Here is a 10,823-nt window from a genome sequence, read left to right as displayed (position 1 = left end):
GAAGGGTTAAAGAAGTACAAATTAGTAGCTGATGGATGGTCATAGCGATGGAGAGCACGGCATAGGGAATGCAGTTAGCATTAATATGTTGGCTAGGTCAGGAGAAAGAGAGAGCAATTGGGGGGATCATTTTACAAACTGTATAGATGTCTAACCAATGTACTGTATATTCAAAACTAATTAAAATAAATAAATTTTTAAAAAAATCTCAGTCTTTGTCTTCTATAATAGAAAGTGAAGATACAACATCCAAAACTGAAAATTAAGAATTAGTTGTATAAACATTTTTTTTTGGAAAGAAATATCTAGGTAAATACTAGAAGAAACATCTAAAAGAGTTTAAAATAGCTACTCCTGGGTAGTGCACAAAATTGGATACATATGTGGGAAGGAAAGACTCTTGTTTTCATAACACACCTTGTAGAATTCTAACTTTTATTACTCTGATATATTTGACTTAGATAAGAAGTAATATTGTAAAAGTAAAGACAATATCCATACTCATTGCATGGGTTATTTTGAGAATTGAGAATAAAGTACGAAATTCTAATACTAGAAGTTCTCGGTCATGGTAAGTGCTCATTACAGGCTAGTTGGTTCTATCATTGTTGATATGAAATAATTTTAAATATTAAGCAATAAAAAAAAGGACAGGAAAAAGCAAAAACCCGAAAATCCTAATATCCAATAATAGTGTGAAGATTGGGTGACCATTATTTTAAGTATCTCTTTGTCTATATATCAAATGGAGGGATGGATTAAAATACTGATGAATAGATAAAAATAATGTTATAAAAATGTGATCATGATTTACATATTACTTTTTAAAAACTAAAAACCCCTATAATTTTAGATTTATTGAAAAGTAGCAAAGATAGTACAGAGTGATCTTGTATACCCTTTTAACCCAGATTCTCTTAAAGTTAATATTTTACAATACCATAGAAATTAATACTAGTACAATGATATTAATTTAACTACTGACTTTATTCAGGGGTGCTCAGTTTTCCACTGATGTCGTTTTTCTGTCCAGGATCCCACACTGCATTCAGTCATCATGTGTCTTTTGTTTCCTTCAATTTATGACAGTTTCTTAACCTTTATTTGTTTTCCATGTCTTTGATAATTTTGAAGAGTACTTCAAAATTTGAACTTCCTCAATTTGAATTTGTCTGATGTTTTCTCGTGACTAGACTATGGAATATGAATTTTGGAGAAGAATACCACAGATGTGAAAGGTTCTTTTTATTGCATCATATTAAGGTATGTGATATCAGAATGAGATATTACCAGTGCTTTTATTCTTGATCACTTGGTTAAAAGGTGGTGTTAATCAGATTATATGTTACTTTGTCTTACTTTTTCAATGAAAAGTATAAAATGTAATTTTATGAATTTAATAGAAGAAAATAAATGAGAAAAGATCAGGAAATTATTAAACTTCAGATGAGAGACCAACTTTGAAAATTCACTAAAAAGTTAAGGAATGAAATAATTAAATTCTTAGATATTTAGAGCCACTATTTAAAAAACTGTCTCAATTTTTATTCATTTAGCAATTATTTGTGGAGCTTCAATTATGTGCCAAACATGGTTCTAAGCAGTGAACAAAAGAGACAACTCCTGCTACCAAAAAAAGAAAAGAAAACAAAACAAAACAAGCAAAACCCTCATGGAGTTTGCATTCTAGTGGGGGAAAGGGGTCCAGTCAAAATAAACCATCGGCACAATAAATAAGTACATTACATAGTGTGTTATAAGGTAAGAAGGTAAAGAATGCCATGCAAAAATTGAAGCAGGCTAACAGGATTCAGCTGTGGGAGTTAAGGGATGTGTTGCTATTTTAAACAGTGTGGTCAGAATAGGTCTCACAGCTGGGGAAGAGTTCCAGGCAGAAGCAACCAGTGCAAACTTCCTTTGGTGTAATAGCCTGCTGAAATGTGAAAGGGTTAAAGAATAATTAAAACCTGAAACTGGACAAAGGAAATCTATACCTTAGGCCTAGTTTCTGGAACCCCTAACCACATTCTGTTAATCATGAAACTTGTAACAATGAGCTCATACGCTAACTGCCAATTTTAGCCTGTGTAACCCTGCTTGCTTGCGTGGCATGAAAAATAATCAATTGTATATAAGCTGAAAATTACTGTTTGGCCATCGCCCATGGGAACACTGGCTATTGCCCATGGGAACATAGGCAATCACCCATAGGAACATAACATTCTAACAACAAGCTTTCTGCTTCTGTACTTCCCGCTTGCACACCTGACCAGTGGGTTGACAGGTAGTGAATAGGAGAAAGATGGACCTTTGTGTTTAAGACAGAATGAGGAATGGGATTTGGGGCTTAAAAACCTTGTATCTTGGCAATTGGGGCCTGCTCCTTTGCAAGGACAGCCGCCAGCTAATAAACTGTCTCCTGGTTAAGAGCACTCAAGTTGGGTCTGGTTATTCTGGTCACAACATCGGCAAGTATGATAGTTAATTTTATATGTCAACTTGGCTGGGCCACGATGCCCAGATATTTAGTCAAACATTGTTCTGAATGTTTCTGTGAAGGTGTTTTTGGATAAGATTAAATTTTAAATCTGTGGACTTAGATTAAAGTAGATTGCTCTCCATGATATGGATGGGCCTTATCCAATTAGTTGAAGGTCTGACTAGGACAAAAAGACTGACTTCCCCCAAGCAAGAGGAATAAAAATCCTAAATTTTTAATGAAGTTTTCCCAAAGCTGGAAGTGATAGCATCTTTCTCTAAAATCCTGAATACAGTTGCTTGTGTGACCCATTTGAAATACACAATATTATATATTATTAGCTTTCTATATATGCACATCTTTCTATAGAAGTTGGATAGAGCAAGTATAATGTGTTAGATCTTGAACCTTTTTGTATTTTCTTTATTTCAATTACGTGAACAAGAACTGGGAAGAACAAAAATAAACCAAATTATTAATTTTAGTTAATAGCTTCAACTTTCTGTTCTACTAAAGTGGAATCAGAAAAAGAAATGAATACAGATGCTCCTCAATTTACTTATGATGGAGTTATGTCCACATCATAAACTGAAACTATCATGTCAAAAATGTGTTTAATGCACCTAATCTACCAAACATCATAGCTTAGCCTAGCCAACCCCAAATTTTCTCAGAACACTTCCATTAGCCTACAGTTGAGCAAATCACCTAACACAATGAATACACTGTTGAGTACAGGTTGTTTACCTTCTTGATCAAGTGGCTAAATGGGAAATACAGCTCACTGCCACTGCCCAGCATCAAGGGAGAATATTGTACTGCATATTACTAGCCTGGGAAGAAATCTAAATTCAAAGCTCAGTTTCTACTGAATGCTTATTGCTTTTACACCATCAGAAAGTCAGAATATCATTAAGTCTAATCATCAAAAGTTGGGACGGTCTGTAATTACGAATAATTCATTGGCTAGGTTACTAGCTACATATAGTTAATGTCTATCTTAATCTAAGAACCTTAAATTTTTTTACCCTTCTGTGTTATTATAGGATAAAAAATAAAAATCAATCTTAGACAAAATCAGAAAACAAATAAATTGGTATATTTAAATACCTCTTTTGAAAGTAGATTTTAAATATGATTTTTTCTTTTCTTTCTAAGGTTTTAGGGGCAGGTATTTAGTAGGCATATTTTTCCAAATGAAGGAAAATGATAACAGACATATAGACCAGGGTGAGCAAACTTTTTTAATAAATGGTCAGATAATGAATATTTTTGGCTCAGTGGGCCATATGATCTCTATTATAATTACTCAGCTCTGTCTTCATAGCGTGAATGCAGCTATAGACAATACATGAACAGACAAGCATGACTGTGTGACAAAACTTTATTTATGGACACTGAAACTTGGATTTCATATAATATTCAACATGTCATGAAATATTATTTTTTGATTTTTTTTGACCACTAAAATAGGTAAAAACTTTTCTTAGATTGTGAGCCCTACAAAAATGGAGGTGGGCTGGATTTGGTCCAAGGGCTATAGATGTTCATTGTTCAGGGTCTCATTGCCAGGAAGAGAGTTGGGAATAGTTATTCATAAAAAGATATTGTCACTATGTCCTCTGAGCTGAACCAGCACAATGTTTACGAGTTTAGTGAGCAAATATCTCTTTAGAGAATTCATGCCTGGAAGTGCTAAGTCAAAATTCTGTTCCAAGAATAAATCGGCTACTTTTTCTCTGGGAAAGTAAGCCCAGATTTCTTTAAACTCAGATCCCTGAAGCCTAGCTGGGGGGTCATTGATCCTACTCAGCCTGGGGAGAGGCATGAGGAGATTAGAGAGGTAAGTAAGAGTGTTTTTTGTGTAGATAATAAATGTAGAATGCTTTTGTTGCCCATAGCGGTGGAAGGGACTGGAGTAGAAGAAACAAAAGGTAGGGCCAGGTATTTCAAAATATTATCCTGTCACATATTTCTTCCATATTTGAATTTGTGGACTAAAACTAGTACCTGTGCATATCTCTTAATGTTAATTTTCCCTAAGGATGTCTTTCTCCGACAGCTCTTCTCTACGTGCCCTCCTTTGACAACCCCATTCGCTCTATGATGGCTTCCAAATCCTTTATCTTTAGATAATTGTAACCATTGACCTCCGGACAAAGCCCATAAACACCCTTGTTTCAATGTCACCAAGACTGAATTTATGGTCATTATCCACAAAACTTTTTCTTAATGTTTCCAATTTGTTGATGACAGTATCATTTTATCCAGTCACTCAAATTGGAACCCTGACTTCATCCTTAATTTTTCCTCAAATCCCATATGAAATCCACTTTGTTGATCTAGATTTTATCTCCAAGATATTTCCCTTGAAAGCCTCTCCCTTTGTTCATATCTTTGTCATCTCATGTCTAGTTTTTTTAATTCAGTAGCCTGCTAGCCATGTCCCTACTTATGGTCCTGCTCACCTTGAATCTGTTCTCCACGCTGCAGTTGAAGTGAACTTTCTGAAACACAGAGCCCTGCCTCCTCCAGTTTTTATCACTTCCTGAAGGTTAAGCAGTTTGGTGCTTATCTACCATGCATTTACTGTCTGACCTATTTTCTCTGGTGTTGTGAGACGCTGGTGCAGCTGGGACCTCTGGGAAAAGTTTGAAGCCCAGACGATAGTGAAACTGGGTAAAAGAAGCTTCAAACGGTGGGCAAGAAGCAGAGATGAGATCAAAGTGATGGGCGCTTTCGACTGGAAACAAGAGTGACGACCTTGTAGATGTGAGAGACAAAGTTGTGAAGAATCTAACTATGCCAGCATCATCCAGGGGGTGGAAGATACTCATGCAGTGTAAGTAGAAGTCCCAAGGGAGCAGAGAGGTTAACAGAGGTGCAACGGAAACTTTTCCTCATGCAGTTCCTTCTGTGTCTGATTTCTAGTTTTATGGTAAACCCTATCCGGTCCCACTCTCTGTGAGATTTTGACTTTTCCTACTCCTGTATGTCAGTAAGTGTTCCTACCCCTATATTGCCCTGTGCTTATACCTGCTTCTTGGATTGAAATGATCATTTTTCTGGTCTGGCTTCTCCCTTGTACTAACAAAGACTCATGGACAGAGATTGAGTCTTATTTATAGGTATTTTAATCCCCAGTGCCAAACACACTGCTTGAGAGTTATTAGGAACTCCAATATTTGTGGACCTTAAATGTTATCACTTCCAGAATCTTAACTCCAACCTCTCTCTCTATCCCTCGTTTCTGTCCTTCCACCTTCCCAACCCCATTTTTTCTTCTATTCCTCTTCATCAACCTCACATAGATCTCTCATTCCTCAAATCTTCCTTTTTAAGCAAATTTGTAACTCTTGTTGAGGAGGGGAAGAATTCTTCTCTTTTCACCTTTCTGTAATTCTTATGGCTGGATTCATAATGAGATATTAAAGTTGACACAAGACTACAGTAACCGGAGAAAAACCAATTTAATATGTGTGCATGGGAGAATTGCAATGTGATGCTCAGATCATAAAATGAAGCTCAAAGAAATGATCGAGCCAGGCATATTTTTATACTTTTTAGACAAAGAAACAATAAATTTGTCAGAAATTGACAGAACAAAGAAAGTTAGTGTTTATTAGAAAAGAATCTAAGCAACATTTGGGAATTTGTTAATGAGGAATCAGAACAAAGTTTAGGTTTGGGGAGTAAATTGGTTAAGACTTACCAGGTTTGTTTATACAAAGTTTCTACCCTGAATTCTTTTGACTCATGTGATAAGGTTGTCTCTCAGCTCTCAGGAGCAGGGAGTACACCTATCACATGGGAGATTCATCTCTGCTTTTAGGGGAGCAGAGAGGTCAGGGATTTCGTCTTGCCCTGGCAATTCTTTAAGTAACCTTAAAGTAATCGATATACCATTGTGGGATATACCATTGTTGGGGCGGCCTGCCCTGGACCCCTCTACCCTCCACTCTCTACCCAGCTTCACTTCCCAATCTAGCCCCAAATTCTTGGTACATTATTTTAACTACTCCTTTGCCATCACACTCTTTCTCCCCCTTGTCTTTCCAACACTTTCTTTCTGAAAATCATCAACATCGGATCAATTCAGCCATCCTTTTTCCTGTACCTAAAATAAGGAATTTCCTTTTTGTAAATAATGTCATGGTTAATGTATAAAACACAGGCATATATTTTTCTTTGTTCTTTAGGTTTGAATAGTCCCTTCTGATTTTACTTTATCTCATGTAAACCCTGCTCTTTGCATTTCTGGTGTTTTAAGTTTGCATATTCTATGATACAGTATTTATCAATGGGTGCTTTTTGTAACACAATTGACCTATAAGATGCTTCGACAAAAATGGTTCTGAGATCAAGTAGATTGAAGTCCTTGAGTGATAAACCTATAGTTAACTGTTTCAGCTTTGCCTCCCAGGGAGTATTGACTTATCTTCCTTTTGTGATTCCATTTTCCTTCCGGCCTCACTGGCAGGAGCTCTCTCAGTCTTCCCAGTGAACTAGGTCTCAGACCCACTCCCACGCATCCTCTGCTAAGGCATGATTTGGGACTTCAGTGGAAGATCTCTGAACTCTCAATTTAGCATCCAGGCCTCCTGCAGGCCACACTATTATTACCTGCTAGAATGAAGGAATACCATGTTCTAAAGGCAAATTCAATTTTTCACACTGAAGGTAGAAAATGTTTATAAGTTTTTAAGTTATGATTTTCCAATCTCCAGGAGATACTGCATTACATAAGTGATCACATTATAAATAGATCTTTAGATATTAAGAATAAAAGGACTTTGTCGATCATAAATTATTAAAAAAAAATTCATCTGGAAAGAAATCTAGCTGCATATTTTAAGAGCTTTAAACATATTCATGTCAATTCATGCGATATATCCCTTAGGAACCTTTCATAAGGACATAAAGCAAAATACAGACATAGTTTAATATTCAAACCACTTCACTGCGATGTTATTTTTAATGTTGTAAAAGAAAAAAACAATCAAAATGTACTTAGTTAAGTAATTTTTCATACATCCATCTAATATAGTTTATGTAGCCATTCAAATTAAGAAATTTTAATGACACTGTAAAACACTCGAGTAAGAAAAATCAGAATACAAAACCCACACACTTTATAAAACTAAATGTTTTATTAATGAATACAAAAAATTAAAAAAATTTGTCCAAATGTTTATAGTACTTACCTATCATTATAGGTAAAATGATGGATACTTTTTCCCCTTCATTCTCTTCTAGACTTTCTAATCTTTCTATATTCTTTTCATAATGAGAAATGCAAAATGAAATAAAAATATAAAACCAAAGAATATTACATAATTACAGTTGTAGCAGCTCAAATGCACACAGACAGGTTATTTTGCCTATAACTAATCTGGTCATTGTTCACAGGCCCCACTCACAGGTTATTAGATAGACAAATTCCCTAAATGTCTGATCCTGTTTAAACTTATTCTAATTCTATAATCGAACGGTCTTTTAAGCTCTCATTGGCTAAAAGTGTTCAGTCTTTTAAAAAGCCTGTCACCTCTCTTTTCTTCCCTAAATCTGCAGGGGAGCAAGGCGAGTGGCTTGTGTGACCTCCGAGCTGCAGGGAGTGAGATTTTTAGGCTTAATGTTCTATGCCTTGTCCTGCTGACCTTCCAGGCTAGAGTCCTTGGGTAGTGTACCCACGGTTTACTTTTTAGACTCAGCCTTCTCCCCTTGCTTATTTGATATCCTCTCAGTTCTCACAGGCTCGATTTCCAATTCATGTACCAGGCCTCTGATTCTCCCTATCTCTAGCCTTGTCATGGGATCACCTGTCTAATTATGGAGAGCCCCATTACAGTTTCACTGGTCACACAAGAACTAAGGGAGGCTCACATGTGTCAGTTAAACGCTCCCTCTATCTGTCCATATGCCTCTGCCTTCTTCACTGTATTGGATTGGCCTAAGCTGATAAAAAAAGCCTCTGCACAGAGATCTCCCCAAAACAAGGCAGAGTGGCAGGAGACAGGCTCTCGTTCTGCCCTTAGGTTTTGTTTTAGTCAGAGTTCTCCACAGAAACAGAACAAATAGGATATATAGAGATATAGTGAAAGAGATTTTTATGAGGAATTAGCTCACACAATTATTGAGGCTAAGCAGTCCCACTCTCTGCTGTCTGCAAGCCGGAGGCCCAGGAAAGCCAGTGGTGTAATTCTAGTTCAAACCCAAAGGCTTCAGAACTTAGTGGAGATAGTGTAAGTCCTGGTCCGAGTCCAAAAGCTTGAGAACTAGGAATACTGATGTTCATGGGCAGCAGATGGATGTCCCAGTTCAAGCAGAGAGTAAATTTGCCCTTTCTCTGCCTTTAAGTTCTATTCAGGTTCCCAACAAATTGGATGATGCCTCTTTGCAGTGATGAGAGCCATCTTCTTCAATATACTCATTAAATGCTAATCTCTCCTGGAAACACCCTTACAAATGCACCCAAAACAGTGTTTCACCAGCTCCCTGGGCATCCTTCAGCCCAGAGAAGTTGACACATAAATGAATCATTATAGGTTTATCTAAGGTTTAACCATAATTTGCAATTTATTGTGATTAATATGTCTTCAGTATCTGTAAGTGTTCTTTCTGTGCTTGAAAAGAATGAATATTGCTCAGTTGTTGTGTGGAATGTTCTATGCATATATTTAGGTTAAACTTCTTGATATGTTGTTCAAATCTATGTACTTATTAATCTCATTTTCTATTTGACATACAAATTATCAAAAAGTGTTACGCTAAAAATTTCCCATTTTGCTTGTGGATTCATCAAATTTCACTTCATGTATTTTGAAACTGCTAAACTAAGTATGACAAGATGATAACTGTCAAATTTTCTGAGTTAGCCATTAAAATGGAAGCTGATGGTCACCAAATTTCCCAGTTTGCTTATGTGTTTAGCTAAGTACGATACTCCCAAGTTTAGCTTATTTCAGTGTTTTATTCTGTTTTGCACTTGTTTAAAGGAAAATACTTTGCAATATTTGGCATACTAATGGCAATTTCCAAGATACATTTAATTTAAAATTGATAATGAAGGTAGGATTATATCAAAATTATTTGAGATAGTGTTATTTTTAGGCGAGGCAACCCTTGGTTGACCTCATAGATTGCAAGAACCTAGCTTAAAATATCTTATTTTTTTTTATGCCTACGGCACTTGGTCTTCCTAGGTGGTCTCCTATCCAAGTACTAAACCGGGACCGACCATGCTTAGCTTCTGAAATCAGACAGGATTGGGCTTGTTCAGGGTAGCATGGTCAGAGACAGGGTAGTGTTATTTTTAGTGGATACTTTTCATGATAATGAAACGAATAGCAAAAACAGAGCTCCTAATGCTATTGAGGACGTTTGTACACTATATGTGCCCCAAACTGTCAACCAGTCTACTGCTTAACATTAGCTTTGCAAGTATGACAGCTTGGGTATTGAATAATATCATAGAAACATGAAATATGACATATCATTCACTGAGTTAATGAGCTTCAACAAAGTCAAGATTTAGTTATGATTATAACAATAAGTAGGTTAAGCCAAAAACCTCTTTTCTTCATCTACCAATTTTTATATAGATTCAAAGAAGCCAGAATACATTCCAAATTCTGAATGTTATCTCTGCTTATTAAAATGCAGGTATCAAACCAATAAAAGTGCAGTAAGACTCCACAAAGCATCTAATTACAGCTTATTTACATTGAATAAATAATTGCTATATACTGAAACCATAAGAAATCTTCAATGATCAAATTTACTGAGCTCTTATTGTGTTTAGTAATGAGAAATACTGAAAGGTATAATACAAAGCTTTGAACATTTGAAAAGGATAAAAAACACAAGGAAAGGAAATGAACATTGTACGACCTTATAAAGATGCCAAATAATAATCAAGGTAATTCATCCATTTATTAAACAAATAGCGATTAAATGTAGGAATTCAGTGTAAGGAGGATTGCCGTGAACTTGATGGAGGAATCATTTGCAGCGTGTTTTAGATGATGGTTCAGATTTGGAGAGAAGAATATAAGGGTGGAGTCTAGTGCACAAAATCAAGGAGGCAGCAAATGAAAAACCCTTTAAATTATAAACCATTACATGAATACTCAGGGGATATTTTGATCTTCATGCTTGATTTTAAAGAGCACCATAATCATCCAAATGGTAAATATCATGAATAAGATGCTTGGAAAACCCAGCTGAATGTTTATAGGCATGCACTGCCTACTTTGTTAACAATGAACTATGCATAGATGTGTAATGGCTTAGGAGTGGTAAATATCTGTTTGTTTAAAAACCAAATACTTCCAAAACCATTTCC

This window comes from Pteropus medius, unplaced genomic scaffold, assembly GCF_902729225.1.
Source record: "Pteropus medius unplaced genomic scaffold, Ma_sr-lr_union100, whole genome shotgun sequence".
NCBI classification, from domain to species: domain Eukaryota; kingdom Metazoa; phylum Chordata; class Mammalia; order Chiroptera; family Pteropodidae; genus Pteropus; species Pteropus medius.
This window is presented reverse-complemented; position numbering follows the sequence as displayed.